This window comes from Megalopta genalis, chromosome 14, assembly GCF_051020955.1.
Source record: "Megalopta genalis isolate 19385.01 chromosome 14, iyMegGena1_principal, whole genome shotgun sequence".
Taxonomy (NCBI): domain Eukaryota; kingdom Metazoa; phylum Arthropoda; class Insecta; order Hymenoptera; family Halictidae; genus Megalopta; species Megalopta genalis.
This window is the reverse complement of record NC_135026.1, coordinates 5,828,030-5,845,336: the sequence shown is the minus strand read 5'-3', so window position 1 is coordinate 5,845,336 and position 17,307 is coordinate 5,828,030. Positions and strand designations below refer to the sequence as shown.

The 17,307-nt window shown below is 47.2% G+C and overlaps 1 protein-coding gene and 1 long non-coding RNA gene across 2 annotated transcripts in view; one reads left to right on the top strand and one right to left on the bottom strand.

The window, feature by feature from the left end:
• LOC117225812 (uncharacterized) overlaps nucleotides 1–17,307 on the bottom strand; it is a 728,572-nt gene that overhangs the window by 556,009 nt on the left and 155,256 nt on the right. The gene's annotated exons all lie outside the window — the stretch shown is intronic.
• On the top strand, nucleotides 6,228–8,208 carry LOC117225818 (uncharacterized). The gene is made up of 2 exons (XR_004491622.2): nucleotides 6,228–6,978; nucleotides 7,194–8,208. It is a non-coding gene; the product is annotated as an uncharacterized LOC117225818 (long non-coding RNA).

The following is a 17,307-nucleotide window of genomic DNA, read 5'->3' as shown; positions in this document are numbered from 1 at the left end:
ATTCAGTATTTTTGTTGCCATTTTTATTAAATATTTTTGCTACAATTTTTATTCAGTATTTTTGTTGCAATTTTTATTCAGTATTTTTGTTGCCATTTTTATTCAGTATTTTTCTTACAATCAAGATAAAACAGTAGAGCACAATAACGAGCATAAATCGGCCACCCTATATATTCGTAAAGCCGTAAAAAGAAGAAATGATTAAAGTCGAGGATAAAGTTCGTAAGAGCACGATAATGATTTTTACGCACGCAACAAATTGTCCCGGCACCGGATAAAGATAGCAGCCGAACATTTCTTCTGACAATTGGATAAAAAGATCTCAATTTATTTCGACCGGTATCGCGTTTTCGTGGCGGACCGAACACGCCCAACGACTTTCACGACGACCACGCCGAAGATTATTCGACTCTCCGAATGGCAAATAACAGGCAAAAACGTCTTATATCGGAAGAAAGAGGTATCGGCTCTTAACACTTTCACACGATCGCCTCGCTCGACCGCCGACAAAAGATACTTTTTCGAAGCAGAACGAATCTTTGGCTACGCACCAGAAAATCCCGACCGCGAACATCAACGGTTCCACTTTTTTGCCGGTCCGTTGCTTTCTTTCCTTGTAATTCTGTGGCAAAAGCAGCTGACAACGTGCTACCATGTTCTCCCGAGAAACAAGATTCGCAAATGATTCATCGACTCGAATCATGCGACGTTTCGTGTCGACGTGAATTTGAAGTTTTCGCGTGATTGCAACTTCTCGCATGCGCGAGACGAGTTTTCTCGAAACTTAAGGTTTCCAGAAAATTAAAAGTTTTCGCTAAGATTGGGCAAATTCAAATCTTAGAAACTGAATCTTCGCAAAATTAAAACTTCTACAGGATAAATTTCACGATATTTATCCGCAACATCGAATCATAAAATATCGCGCAATGATTCAGACTATTTGTACACCTTGTAGAGAAACTCGAAATTATGTTCCTCAGGTCACTTGAAATAATTTTTTCTTTAGCGAAAATGTTCTACGAGGCTTCGTTTACGAGTTATTAACATAAAACGCGGAGCCAATCAGAGAGCGAGGGCGTGGCGCCGAAAGTTTTTCCTTAATAACTTCCAAACGAAGCCGCGGATTGAATTTGCGCAAAGGAAAAAGTTGCTTGGAATGACCTCGGGAACCCCCTAATACCGGAAGTAACATAATTTCTCGTCACCCTGTATATGCAACATTGCGTCATCGCTATAAATCCACAGTCAAATTTATTTCCTAAACTGAACCGAAAAATCAATTCCTTAATATTTCAAATGATTAAAGTATGCAAAACTGCCTAATATAATTAACACGTTCCAATAAAATAACAACTGTTTTTGCGTACGCGTAAATTGCAGAGCGACAAAGACAGTGTCCGCGAAGCGTTTCGGCGGAGAAGATCGCGTGAAACCGGAGCCGCGCTCGGAATATCAAGCCGATCTGAACCCGTGTAACCGAGCGTCGCGCCGGATCGACGCGTCACCGTGTGTCTCCGGCTGGCCGAGCCAGAAGCGTGTACTGTTTCTGCTATGCATTTCCTCGTACAAGCGGCGGCCTTGTTAGCCGCAGTCAATAGGTCCGCGGAGCGCGCGCGATGCGCACCGGCGCACCGTGGGAGCCGCGATGTATAAGGCCGGGACCGCGAACTTGCACTTTAGCGGACGAGTCGTCTTCCTCTCGCGGCGATAACAAACGCCGCGCGTCGTTTGACCGTCCGCGGCGGGCACGAGCTGCCTGTACAAGGGACGCCGGGCGTCACTCCGGCAAATATAAATGCACTTGCTGCCCGATCGACAGAGTCGGGGCTTTAGGTGGCAATTCAATGGCCGGCCACGCGTGTACGACGCTACAGGAGACTCGAGCGAACCATATTAATAAGAACGGCACGGCGAGCCTATGTACAGGGTGTTTTCTGCGACCGAGGCAACGCGTGCGTGCCTTTCTGGACCCTCAAACGACTTCAAACGGGTTTTGTGAAGGGATGCAGAAAATTTGACTGATCGGATCACTGCGGATTTTGTGCAATTTTTGAAAGATTTTGGTGTTATTTGACGCAGAGGAGAGTTTTTTGAAATGGTTGTATTTTGTGCCATTTTTTGAGATGTTTGACTGTGTTTGAAGTGTGTTTAATGATTGTTGATGATCGTCCAACGTTGGAGTATTGGTAATAGAAATGTCTTCAATTTGTGCAACTGTTTGAGATGTTTAACTGTGTTTGAAGTGTATTTTCTGGTTGTTGGCTGTCATTCAGTGTTGGAATATTGGCATAACCTTGACGTAGTATGCCTTGTAGAAATATTTTCAATTTGTGCAATTGTTTGAGATGTTTGACTGTGTTTGAAGTGTGTCTACTGGTTGATATAAGTCCGTGACCATTCAGTGTAAAAGTATTTAGTAACAGAAGGACATAGTATGGTTTGTAAAAATGTCTTCGTTTTGTGCAACTGTTTAAAATGTTTGACTGTGTTTGAAGTGTGTCTACTGGTTGATAGAAATCGGTGGTCATTCAGTGTAAGAATATTAGTAACAGAAGGACACAGTATGCTTTGTAAAAATGTCATCGTTTTGTGCATCTGTTTCAGACGTTTGACAGTGTTTGACTATGTTCGAACTATGTCTATTGACTGATGTTTGTAATTGGCTCCAAATATAGCAGTTATAAAAAGGGATAGAATGATTTGTGGGAATGCCTTTGCAATGTTTCAACATGTTTGACCATGTTTAAAACGTTTATAATGTTTGGCATACATTGGTAGCGATGAACTCTAGGAATGATACTAACTAAATAAAGGTAGAAGGGTACTTAAAAATACCTTTCTAATGTGCACGTAATTCTCATTTTGTTTTTAAATGTTTGACCCTGTTTGAAATGTTTATATTGATTGACACATACTGGTTGTAATAAAATATACTAGCAATAAAAATTAATAGAATGACTTTTATAAATGCCTTCATAATAAGAACGTTACATATAAAAACAGCTCTTTAATATGTTTGACTATGTCTGAAGCCTATCCGTAAATTGTTGTATACTGCTGGAAATAAACTGTTCCACTAATGCTAACAGAAATAGATAAATGAATACGTATCACTGTCGTTAGCTACGCGATATGCAAATGGGATGCACTCGTTTAGGCTGTTTGATCATGTTTAAAGTGTCCCTATTGACTGTCATATATTGCTGTCACCAAACGCGTTCGTCTACACGATAAATTTTCAAAAATATCAACAAGTTCTACACACAGACCACCGCAGTTGCCGCTATTTGTCCATGTTTGAAGCGGTTTGATCAACGAAACAACGGCCTACACTCAAAAACAACAGTCAATTTCGTTCCAGAGCCTGCGAAAAATCCTCGATTCACTGACCTCGGGCCGCGTCTCCAGCAACTGGCCCAGAAATAACGGCTCCGCATAAAAACCAAATTACCCATGCACGCCCGAACAAAATGGCGTGCGGCCCACCCCACAAACTGTCGGAACAAATAGGAACGCAAAGGCGCCGGCACAACGGTGCTGGCCCGGCGGGCCTAAAGAAACCAGGCCCGCGTGTCCCGACAAAAAGGTAATGCTGCTTTAAATACACAAATCCGAGCGGTGGGGGGAGCGTGTCCTTAAATGGGTGTACGTCCGGGGCCCCATGCATCAGGCCCGCAGTTACGCGACATCGGAATTTTTCAGTTTTATCGAATTATCTAGGTATTAGAGCTAATGATAGCGATCCAGGCGATCCTTCAGTGAGGGACTGGGAGGGGGGGGAGTAGTGAGGGAAGCAGTGCGACGTCTTTTGCCGCGACTGGATGCCGCCGGTCGCCATCGTCGTCGGACATATATTTCTCGGTTACACGTGTTGTATAAAGATATATACGTCCGCGCACACGAACGCACGGGGCCTTATATCGCTACGGCGGCGGCGGCGGCGGCGGCACCTCGGCGTCGTCACAAATTGCTCGGCGGGCTTTTTCCGCGGCGATCAGGCGGATCGCGTTCCAACAGCTCCTAAACACGCCGGCGCGAGGAAGAAGGGCCGCGCGACCGTTTCTTGCCCTCCCCCCTCCCTCCGCCGCGGCGGGGCCGGCTCGCTCGAGGGGCGGCCTATCCCTCGTTGTCCGTCAGTTTCGTCGGTTTTCTTTGAATCCGCTAAGCCCGCCGGACGCTCCCGTGTATTTAAACGAGCCCGGCTCGAATAATCGTCGGATTTTTCAAGGATTTTTGCGTCTCCCCGGATTCACTTGTTCTTGCAAGCGACCGCGCCGCGCCGCTCGGCTCGGCTCACTTTTAATTTATTACGGCCTCCCCGTCTCACCGTCGACGGTTTTCTGCCGTCCCTATGCGATTCGTCGTCCACCTGTGCGCGCTCCGGGCCCCGATCGGGCCCGCGGCGCACCGGCCCCGCATCCTTCCGCGATGATTGATTTACGGCGGCTATCGTTTATTTTCCGCTCCTCTCCGCCACCAGCCGCATTGTTGCACCGGCCGCGAGATGCTCCTACAAATTGTCCTTGTTGCGGCCGCGGCGGCGGCTACGGGCCTTAACGTTGCCACGCCGGCTTTATGCTGGACGAGGCTGATATCGCTTCATTCGCGCACGACGGTCCCCGGTTTTTATTCCTTCGTGTGGTCTCTGAGTGTATGGCGCGGCACTAATTGGTGCTTGCGAGGCATTTGGCTGGCGAAGTGGGGCAATTTTTTTGTTTATTTCGAGAGCCGAGGTTCTAGAAACGTGTACGGCGGTAATTTGTTGGCTAAATAGGGGAAAGGACGTGCAACTATGGCTTGTTACTTAGACGACTGAGCTGACCTACGGCTGGGCTATTTCAGACCTAGTTACTTAATTAGTTATTTAGTTAGTTAGTTATTTAGTTAGTTATTTAGTTACTTAGTTCGTCAGTCAGTCAGTCAGTAAGTTAGTCAATCAGTTAGTCAGTCAGTCAGTTAGTTACTTAGTTCGTCAGTCAGTAAGTTAGTCAATTACTCAATCAGTTAGTCAGTTAGTCAGTCAGTCAGTAAGTTAGTCAGTTAGTCAGTCAGTCAGTAAGTTAGTCAGTTAGTCAGTCAGTCAGTAAGTTAGTCAGTGAGTCAGTCAATCAGTGAGTCAGTTAGTTACTTAATTTCTTTACACCTCCGCTATCCCAGATCTAAACGAACCCAAACGAAACATTTTTATTTTGCATAACAATGCTCGCTCCTCAGCCATATGTTAATATACATAGACTAGTACCACACCACACTCCCCTCTCAACTCCTTATCGCCATCCTGGGCCCGGTGTTTATATCTAGGACCCCCTCCAGCGCCCCCCTTAGCGGATCAGGTTACCACTTGTCACTCCTCTGAAGCCTAACGAACACTTCGAACCTTCTCGTTAACACGTCAGCCCCCTGGGGCTGACAGTGGACTTTCCATTTAGTCGGCGTCAGTCCCCTGGGACTGACAGTGAACTTTTCGTTCGAACAGCAACGGAGCATGGGACCGACAAAGTATCAAAGTTAAAAAATGAATGGTTAAAAATAACCCAGAAAAATCGGCTGAGCGCTCAACGTGTTAACACGTGGAGCGCAGCATCAGTCCCCTGGGGCCTGCTCACACTTCCTCCATGAAAAAATTCATGCCGACTCTGAACACCTGCGCGAACCCACCCACGAAACATCGCCGCTAAATGATCCCCCACTTCCCGGCAAAAAAATCCCAAATTTGCGTCAGAAATAGACTGTGGGCCCAGATTGACCTTGGGCCATCCTAATCGGCGAATATCGGAGGGGCAGGCTGGACGACGCCGCGTATAGGTCGCCTGCTCGAGAACAATCGTATCTCCTCTACCGAAATTGTCCATTTTCGTGCACGATCCGAGCGTGAATTAGGGAGAATAATTTACTGTAATTAAGATCGCCGTGGACAGCTACCGCCAGCGAGTCCCGCGAGGCCTCCGTGCACCGTACGATGGAAGTTCGGTCGTCGACGATGGATCGGGTCCGCGGAAAGTGGTTTTCCCAGCAGGGAGATAAGGCCGCGGCCGCTTGGCGGGTCCGGGGCGCGGAGGGCGTTGACTAACGAACGTTGACGGCGCGTTAACTAACGCGTGCATCGGGCGTTTACAGCCAGGCCCGCCGGTGGACGGCTCGTTTTATCGGTCTAATACACCGGGCCGCGTACTTAGCGGCACCGTTGCGTACCATTAATCGACGATAAGCCCCGGAACCGCGCGGCAATAAAGTGGCCAAAGTTACAGCACCGCCGGCCGCGTACGTGGTACGGCTGAGCCGGGGCAACAAGCCGCGGCGCGGGACGACAAAAAGCCTATCATTATTAACGCGTTAGCATAAATCCCCGCCCGACCCGGCCGGGTTCCCCCGCGAAGGTGGCAAAAACGATTGTCCACGAGCGTAAGTGCCTTCGGGTTGACAATGACCGTCGCCGTGGTAGCCGTAAAGGCTCGTTGAACACGACGACGTGCCACCGCGGAAACCACGGAGTTACGGCCGCCCGGAGGTAGTGCTTCGCGTATCGGTGAACGGACTTACGATACGTCCCCCCCGGAACAGTAATAAATGCGACAAAAAGGCCACCGCAGCGCCGCGCCGCGGCAACGCGCTCTCAACTGCGCCGTCGCTGCGCCGACCCCGCTGAAGTCACGGCCGTACGAAAAAACGGCTCGCCGCGGGAAAAACGAGACTCCGCGCAGCTTCCTGCTAGTTTGTCAACCGCCATTGTCGGCCGCGGCAATTCTTAACAAGCGGCCGGACACAACAGACACAATGCTCGGCGATGGAAGCGCACTCGTGGACACCGTTGGCTCGAACAAACCGGCCGCTGGATCGACCAAACTGTTTGCTCCGATTTCTTAGTTATCTTTGTGAATCGTTCAAGTTTTATCAGCGATCAACGTATTTACAGAGCAACGTTTTGACAGCGACAACGCTGAGGTTAGCTCGGTCTTTCGCGCGGGAAACGTTAATAAGGTTGGTTTCTATTTTCTTCAACAACGATGCGCCGAGTGAAAAAATCTGAAAAAATTCAGGAACGTCAATCATAACTGTGCACAGATACCGTAAAAATATCAGTTCTGTAACTGTAGAATTTCCACGCGGAATTCGCATTTTTTATCTCTTTTATTTATTTCTTTGTTTATTTATTTAGCTAGTTGTTTGTTTATTTATTTGTGATTATAATCAAGAGGTCCGAACAAGTGTCGCTCGGAGCCACAGACAAGAAGCCACCCCGTACAGAATATGCAGAAAAGCGCAGGCCGATGCATAGTGCAGAAGGTAACAGCGGACGACACCGGTGACATGGCAGCTCAGTTGGCCACGTCGATACTCGTTAACTGTAACACTACGCGTCCCGGCCTCTTACGCCCGGCTTCCTGTGAGCGCGCACGAGCGCGCGCGGATAGAGAGACAGACGTGCTCGGTTTATCCGTGGATATCCGCGATATGAACGCGGGCGCGCGCGCGCACGCACACACGGAGAGCCGCGACCATATCGAGAGCGGCCGCGCAAGAGAGGCGCTCGGCTATTATTCGCGTGCGCGCACGTGCTGCACCGGCTCGGCTCGGCTCGGCTCGGCGGCGCAGCAATCCCAGTTGCGTGTGCAGCAGCGGGACACAGGCGTCGCCGCGCGGACGCGGACGTGCTTTACATTCGTGAGACCCGTCATCCTTGTCCTTGGCACGACGCCTTCTTCTCGGCCGGCAGATCGGATCGCTAGAATTTAAATCAGCCCGATACTTTAGATCTGGATCATCTCCGGCCAGCTCTCGGAACTGTCCGCAACTGGACGACTCTGTTCGCCGACCAGGCTGCGGGCTCTGTTCGATAAAGAAGATCTGTCATCTTTTTCTTTATCCGTGGCGCTTTGTTCATGGTGATGACGGGTTTCGATGTTGCCGAAGTGGCGGCAGGACTGACATAACCCTGACCGTAAGGATAGCGACTGCTACTGGTGCTGCCACCTGTTTGTTAATGTTAGGTTCACGGGACTCGTCAGAATGACAGGTCACTCATTTTTTCATTTTCGATTACTTGTGGGAAATATTACAATAAATGATATTACGACATCCGTCTTATGTAATATCCAATGTCTATATTCATATTGATATTTTATAATATTATATATAATGTTCATATTATGTAATATCCAATGTCCATGTTTATATTGATATTATATAATAAAATATATAATGACGATATTCATATTAATATTATATAATAAAATATATAATGTCCATATTCATATTGTAATGTAATGTTCATATTATATAATAAAATACATAATGTCCATATTCATATTAATATTATATAACAAAATATATAATATCCATATTCATATTAATATTATATAATATAATATATAATATCCAATGTCCATATTTATATTGATATTATATAATATCCATATTCATATTAACATTATATAATATAATGTATAATATCCAATGTCCATATTCATATTGATATTATATAATATAATATACAATAATGTCCAATGTCCACATTCATATTGATATTATATAATAAAATATATAATGTCCATATTATATATAATATCCAATGTCCACATTCATATTGATATTATATAATAAAATATATAATATCCATATTATATAATATCCAATGTCCACACATTCATATTGATATTATATAATAAAATATATAATATCCAGTCTCTCTCTCTCTCTCTTATTTTTACTTGTACAAACTAATACAAAACGTCTGATTTCTGTGATCTGTAGATCTAGCGTTCCTTGGAAACCTGCACTTGAAATTTGAACGTAGTTGCAACTTGCAAGTAGATGTTTTGACGCTTCGGTATCGCAACGAATGCTTCGAGAGTGGTGAATTCTGTTTCCCAAAAGTCCAATCTATGTCCGAGCGCTATGCGAAATGCCAAATTTTATGTTATTTCAAAATAACTCTCTCCAGAATAACCTCAACATGCGCTGTTGAGTTTCTTAGTACCCTAATTTAGCTGTAGAGTGCGACACTAAGACGCCATGACAAGATGGCGGGTACTCTCGGTTCCCTTTGAGCCTCAAGTGTCAGTAAGCATCGTCTTTATGGTGCGTGGAATATTATGGTTCGTGATTCCGTTTTCGAAATTTACTGTGAAGAGATAGTCTATCGCTGAAAACGCTGTCAGCTTGCATCCTGATCATACTTGGTGGGCACAATTATTTTATAATACAAACTAGCTTCTAATCCTCGTATAGGTTAGGTCTGAGTTAAGACCGGGTTAGGGCTGGATTAAATCTACAACTTCAAAGTGATTTAGTGGATCGGGTCTGCGTTAGTTCTGGCGTTAGGTCTACGTTAGGTCTGCGTTAGTTCCACGTTGAGTCTGTGTTAATTCCGGGTCGGGCCTAGATTCTATCCCCAACTCGACGTCGATTTATTCAGTGAAACCGCCACCAGAGAATTACTGAAAATTCAGCATGCTCCTTAGCACGCTCCTCAGCAGGAATTCGTGTCCAATCCGGGCCAAGTGACAATCTAACCCGTACAGGACAAACACGGCAGCCCGGCCATTAAGCAACCACGCTTTGCGTACTTCGGCAGATTTTTTGATCCAGAAGAACCAGCTGCGCCGGCCGCTGGCATACCAGGGGTACGAGAATGGTCGCGGATGAAGACATACCGTGAAAGCGACGTTCGTTCTGGGACGGGGTAACACAACAAATCGGCTGCCGTTGATGCCGGCCGAGTCCGGCGCAGGAGTTACGGTGCGAAAAAAAGAAATGAGACCCGTTTCCCCGAATGGAAACGGATTTGTTGAATAAAGATCGCTTCTTTCGCCAGGCTGCCGCGGGGCGTGGCCTACACTTATCGGTAACCGGTAATTGGAAAGTCACGATCCGGGATCGGAATCAGGACCGAGACATGCGGGCACCTTCGCGCACGTGTGCGCATGTGCCCGCGCGCGCGCGTGTTCATGCGGGGATCCAACCGAGAGGCTCCGCGACGAAATTGCGGGGGACATCGCGGGGCGCCTCGTAAAGAAGCCAGACGATGAAAAAGGGAGGGGGGAATCGGGCTGGGCGACGCGGACCGGGCAATCTGATCGACTCGAACATTTGTATGGAATGTCGAGCAAGTGAGCCTCGCGCACCACGCGATCCACGACTCGGACCCGGCGGTTAGGTGCACGCCGATCCGCTTCATTAACGCTGGCGACGATCCCGAGATAAGGTTAGGTACACGCCGGGGCGGAGTCCCCCGGACATCCGCCAGCGGACCGTGGGTCACGTGGCCGTCTTCGGACTGGGCGACTGTTCTCGGTGGCGCTAACAATGGGATTTATATATAAATAAATATAAATATTGTATTATATATATTATGTATAAATAAATATATGTAAATAAATATTATATTATATATTATATACAAATAATTATAAAATATTATATATTTATTTATATATAATATATTCATTATTCATTATGCGTTCCATATATCCATACATGTAATATATATTATAAATAAAAGTAATCGCTCAACTGAGAACTTTGGGTGCCCAGAAAAAGAATGAAAATGACTGAAAGAGGACATTGGAAGAGTTTAAGGATAACTATAGTGAGCAATAGCTTTTCAAAATTGGACTAAACGACTGAATCTTTTTTTATGATGTTGGCTACTTCACTAGACACCGAATAACAAATTTTTATTGAAAATTAGAATCGTTTCTAAAGGAAAAAGTAAATTGCAAGATGACGCTTGCTCCAAACTTTTATCCGAGCTCTTTAAGAAAATTCAAACGGCCTTTCGCGCCGTTCTTCGTAATTCTAATTGTTAATTAACTGTTAATTACGCAGATCTGTTTGCGAAAAAAATGATTGCAAAAAGTTTCAGCATAAAATTTGTGTATAAATCGTGCACGAACGTTTCTTGGAACAATACTTGGAAAAAAGTCACGGCTGCACAACAATGCCTCTAATTACTCGGAACGATAAATTACCGCTGGTGCTGGCACGGTTCCGCGGTGTTCACGGGCGCGCGCGCAAAAAAACTGGTCGGCGCAACAATGTGTCTAAAACAGGCCACCGCCACCAGAAAATCTCTTCCGGCGAGCACTGCGGCCGCACGACACCCCTAATTTACAGTTTACTCCGCCTCGGTTACGTGCCAGCCGGTATTTATGTGCACGATTACACAATTAGAAAATAAAGACTACGCGCGTTAATAACGAGCCGGAATCGCGTGCACGGAAGGTCCCGAGCGGAGTCACAGTTTACCGTGGCGCGTCGCTCGAGATCATCCTCGTGATTTACGGTGGGAAGAGAGCAGGACGGTGTGACGCGGCGAGAGGAAGGGGGCGGTGTGAGAGACGTAGGGAGACTTAGAGAGACGTAGCGAGGCTTAGAGAGACGTAGCGAGAGAGGAAGAGTGAGGGTGAGAGGAAGAGAGGGACATAGGAGGGTATAAAGAGACATGGAGATAAAGACTCACACATAGAGACATAATGGGGCATAGAGAGACGTCTTATGAGATAGGTCTTTTTGCTTTATCCGGATGTCTCATAAGAGGGCTGGGTATTTTTTCTTCACTCGGCTGTGTATCATGGGCACTTTGATATTTTTGTTTAATCCGGATGTTTCACGAGACAGCAGGATATTTTTGCTTTATCCGGATGTCTCATAATATGGCCGAATATATTTTCTTCACACGGCTGTCTCATGGGCACTCTGATATTTTTGCTTAATCCGGATGTCTCATGAGACAGCAGAATATTTTCTTTTCATCCGGACGTCTCATAAGATAGCAGAGTAATTTGCTTCATCTGGATGTCTCATGAGGTAGCCAAATATTTTTTCTTCATCCAACTGTACCTCATGGGTACTCTGGTACTTTTGCTTGACCCGGACGTCCCACGACGTGGCCGAATATTTTTGCTTCATGTGGATGTCTCATGAGATGGCCGGATATTTTTGCTTTATCCGGATGTTTCACGATGTAGTCCAGGTATTATTGCTTCAATTGGATGTCTCACGAGGTAGCCAGGTATTTTTTCTTAACCCAACTGTGTCTTATGGCTACTGTGATACATTTACTCGATCCGGATGTCTCATGACGAGGCCTGATATTTTTACTTCATATGGATGTCTCATAAGCTGACTAGATATTTTTGCACTGGTAGGTTATGCCTCATAAATTGACTAGATATTTTTGCTCTAGTGGGTTATGTCTCATAAGCTGACTAGATATTTTTGCTCTAGTAGGTTATGTCTCATAAACTGACTAGATATTTTTGCTCTAGTAGGTTATGTCTCATAAGCTGACTAGATATTTTTGCTCTAGTAGGTTATGCCTCATAAGTTGACTAGATATTTTTGCTCTAGTAGGTTATGTCTCATAAACTGACTAGATATTTTTGCTTTATCCCAATGTTTCATGAAATGGCCGGATATTTTTCCTTCATCCGGATGTCTCATGAGATGGCCAAGTATTATTGCTTCGTCCGGATATCTCATGAGGTAGCCACATATTTTTGCTTTACCCGGGTGTCTCACAGGTACAACCTCTACTAGAGAAACATAGGGAGCGAAACAGAGCGGGGGACACAGAGAGACGTAGAGAGAAAACTAGGGAGTGAGAGAGAGGGGGGGAGAGGGGAAGTCGCCTGTTAAACAAGAGTACGTTTTTTAAGGCAGCCCGCGAGACAATGGCCGTCTAGCGGTGGTGGGCGTGCGCGGGTGAACCGCGGCCTCGATCGTAGCCCCAGTTTTTTGCCGGTCTGCCGTTCTCATGCCGCAATGTCCAATGTTGTAAAAATCCCGTTACAACATCCTATAAATTACTTCAGGTTCTCACAGTGCGGCCCCACCACCCGCAGCCGGAGCCGTGCGGCGCGCGGCTCGCCACGGCGCCGCTCCGCTCCGCGCCGCGCCGCAGCGGTTCCCGAGAAAGAGTCGGCTGGTGAAATTGCCGGCTGGCAGTAGTTGCCGCTTCTCTATCCATAAAATCGACACCCCCCAATTAATTCCCGATCCTCTGACGTCCTATCCTCTTCTCCCCGCCGTGGCCGGGCTCCCTGCCCGGCCAAGGGTAATGATATATTTGCCGATTGTTAAGGAATTCTCATGGTTTCGCATGGAAATAAGGGACCCGCGGGATCCGCCGATCCCCGCGACCCGCAATAATAACAGTTTCCGATCCGGCCGGTTCGATCCAGCCGGCCGGGAGCATTCTTCCTGGGACCGGATACCGTGCACACACCGAGCAGCTGCCACGGTTTTCGTAACCGGCCGAACGTGGTGAACGTTATCCCGCCGCTTCAGTTTCGACGGGTCGAAGGTCCTTCCAGAGAAGCGTCTCTCTAACCTAACCTAACCTAATTCGCGGCGATAGTCGCGCTTGCGACGTACCTTCCGCGCACGTACGCTTGTCGAACGCTTGAGGCTGACATTCGAATAATCATTTCACCTTTCTTGATTTTACGAACGCACTAATCTATTCACAAAATCACATTCGGACAAACAATACACTTTGTCACGTCGCTTCGCTACGGGAACACTCACATAACCTCCGCGGCGCGCATCGTCCAGTCTGAAGTCAGCAAGCGATCGTTGCCAACTTCGTGGATCCGAGCACCGTTGGCCGCCTGTAGCCGACGAAGCGACGAGTCGTCGACGGTTCGGCCCGTGGCAGTCCTGTCGGTCCCAGGTGGGCGCGTCGGGCCCCGCGGGCCCCCTCGGGCCCGAAGTTCTGCGCGATCTTTCCGAGAGAGCGGAGCACGTGCAACGGTATCGGCCGCGTATCGGCATTCCAGGGGACCGAATTGGACGTAACATCGTGTACTTACGTGCCGATAAGCGTCCCGAGCCAAACGAATGTCCCGTACGAACCTTTTAAGAGGCTCCCGCCCGTCGCCGAGGCGCGAGAGTAATTTAAGACCCGAGCGGGGATCGCGATCGGGGCGTGCGTAGCATCCGCGATCGAGACCGGGCCCCCGGTTGAAACCGGCGTGGCTATCTGCGGCCCGCGGTGAGCCGACGCCGGGCATAATTGTCCTCTGGCTCCGATCTGTACTAATTCCACACCGTCGACGCGCTCCTCTTCGTTCGAGGAATCAATTGCGAGCCGGCGCCACGAAAATCGCCGCGCCACTCGGCCGACTCGGCTAAACGATGCGGTATTAGAAATGAGGTTAGGAACGAAATCGAATTTTTGTTCGGTTTGAGCGACACCTAGAGCTGTCCTGTTTACGGAGGATCCTATTTCGACGACGAGGAGAGGAAATAGCTCGGTTGTCAATTTAAACGAAATTATTTCTGATGAAACTAGAGCAAAAGAAGTGCATTGTTTGTTCGGATATGATTTTGTGAACGGATTAGTGCGTTGATAAAATTAAGAAAGGTGAAATGATTATTTTAATGTCAAATTTAATATATTCCTAATGTAATATAACCTATAATATAATATGTACAATAATATACAATAAACAGGGTGCCCCAAAATTATGGTACTTCTGGGAAATGAGTTCCTGAGGTTATTTGAAGCAACTTTTTCCTTAGCCAAAATGTTCTACGAGGCTTTGTTTGCGAGTTATTAACGAAAAACAGTGACCAATGAGAGACGAGAAAATGCGGCCGAGCGGACAAAGCCTAGTTCCGTTCATTGGCTCGACCGCCTCACGCCGGCCTAACTCGCCTCTCATTGGTCACTGTTTTTCGTTAATAACTCGTAAACGAAGCCGCGGATTGCATTTCCGCTAAGGAAAAAGTTACTTAAAATGGCCTGAGGAATCTCTTATTTCTCAAAAATAATATATACATAATATATAATTATAATATAATAACATATGTAACATATATATAATAACATACATATAATTATATATAATATACATAATATTGGGACATCCTGTATAATATAACCCCAAACGCAGCTACCATATCTCAGCTACCATAACATTTGATTCCAGAAAAATAAGTATACCGTTACTAACTGAAAATTAAACCGTTCAATATTTGTATGAATATTAAGTACTCGAACATCTTTATAAATATTTCGTATCGACAGAAACGCTAGAAAACAGAGGTCAGCTTATTTTCGCTCAAGACTTTGCTGGAAACAATTCGATTAAAATCAGCTGACCGTGGCGCCTCCTGTTTCTTCGAGGTTATGTTGGTCGCAGGGTCGGGCCCGACTGGCGTGTCAACGTTGGCACCAGCTCGAGCTCCCGGTCGCGGCGGGAAAAATCGCTACGGTTCGAAACCGACCGGATTTAATCCAAGCGCCGTGAATAAATTTGTCCGCGTGCAATAAAATATCCGTTGGATTTCAAGCGAAACGCTGAGGCGTGTTCCTGTTCGGCGAGTTCTGTTCGCGAAGCGCGTGCGTCGCGGGGTTAAGAAACCGCATTCCCCGGGGATTAAATCTCCGTTTATCTGTTTAAGGCTAACGATATCAAGTTGATCTATCAAAGAGGATTTCTATTAACGTTGATCAGGGGAGCTATCAACGTTCGCGGGCCCTGCTAAGCCGATGCCGATGAAGCTGTCGGCACGGTCTGCCGGTTCGCGGAAACTCTGTTCCGCAATACGTCGGTTTCCCAACGATAATTAGTAAATTATGCGCAGCGGAATCGAACGAATTGCTGCTCGCCAGGCTCCAAACCGTCGTTTCTTTTTTTTCCTCTTCATCCTCCGAAGAATCTCGGATCGCGCTCGAGGAAACCGGCTCCGCTCCGGTCCCGGGCAACAAGTTCAAACGCCTCGGCGTTTCTCTGACTCCCATTAGACGAACGAGGTGACGAACAATTAACGGGTTGGCCTAATCGCCGCCCGTCGTCGTACGAACCGGACGGTTTTTCAATCGTTTCATTTTACCCCCTCCATCCAACTCTTTTGACACAGCGACGACAGCGCACGAGCCGCCGCGATCGCTTTCTTGCGCGGCCGCCTTTGGCTCTGCCGTCGAATGTCGTCGTCGTCGTCGTCGTCGTCGTTGCTAACGCATTCCTTGTTCCCGTGGAATCCATTAGCGTTGTCGCACATGAAATATCCACTATCGTTCAATCGTGCCACGGGAGCACGCTCGACGAATCCCAGAATAGAAAACAGCGAGCAGCCACGGTTTTTTCTTCTTCGAAAACAGATCAAAGTTCAAGAACAATTTATTCGAGTCGACCGTTCCGCGTGCTCCCGTGATCGCAGCGGTTTTCCCACAATGGCGGCCGAACGCGCAGCCGTCCATAATTTCCGGACGTCATTTTCATTAACCTCCAATTGTCACGGAATACTCGAACGCCTCGCGTTTCGTTGCTTCGGCGGAACGCATTTCGTTTAACTTTTCTTTCGCTCGATTGCAATGGAAACGCGTCTCGAGCCGTCGGTCACCGGAAGACCGGACCCGTTGGCACATGCGCGTAGGTTATGTCTAGGTTAGGATCGAAGTATCTCTCGGTAACTGAAACAGTGCGACGATTTGTCCGAAGGGAAAACTTGTGGAAAAACTCAAGCTGCACCGGATTGGCTGTAGAGAAGCCTATTATTGTGCCCTGATCGCGGAGCGTTCGCTATTGAAAACACCTTCGGCAATTTAATCGACGTTTCTCGAGAATTCGGAAGATAAATTTCGAGGTTACTTTTATCGATGCCAGTTTTCTCGCGTAATAGAATGACAGTGTTCGAGGTTATGTAGACAGGTCGAATCAAATGTCTGCCCGTTTTTGTTCACAGCAATGCTTCTACTTATCAAACGACAAATAATATGTAACAATTTAGCGCAGAAAATTTACTTGAAAGTAACACTGAAAAATGTACGCCGTGTATTTGTCAGCCGGCGTAAATAATTTCGCACGAGAATGCGCGTAGCGCGTCAACCGTCCGCGTGAAAATTTTTCGTTGGCAAATTACGCTTCCGCGAGATGCTAAAAAGTGTGGAATCCATAGCGCGCGGCGGAGCGAAGCGACGTCCGCGAAATAGACCGGCGATAACATCTGTTAATTACACCGCGAGGGCTCCGTATGTTTCGAGAATCACGGCGTCCGCGTATAAAATGATTAAATTAGGGCCCGGAGAGCGGGCGAGCAGGCCACGCGGGTCGCGATAATTACCGCGCGGTAGGAACACCGGTGTCCCGTAGATTTTAATAGGGCGATAATTATACTCGCGGGGACACCGTAAATCGGCCGATCGTCCAGGAACCGGGGATCCTCGCTAGGAACACGCGCTAGGAGGCACGGGACGGTACTCATGCTCGCGCCGGCTAACGAGCGTAAAATGGTAACGTCCCCGCGGTGCCACGGAACGATCCTCCGACACCGGCGAAATTAAAAGTTCCGAACCAT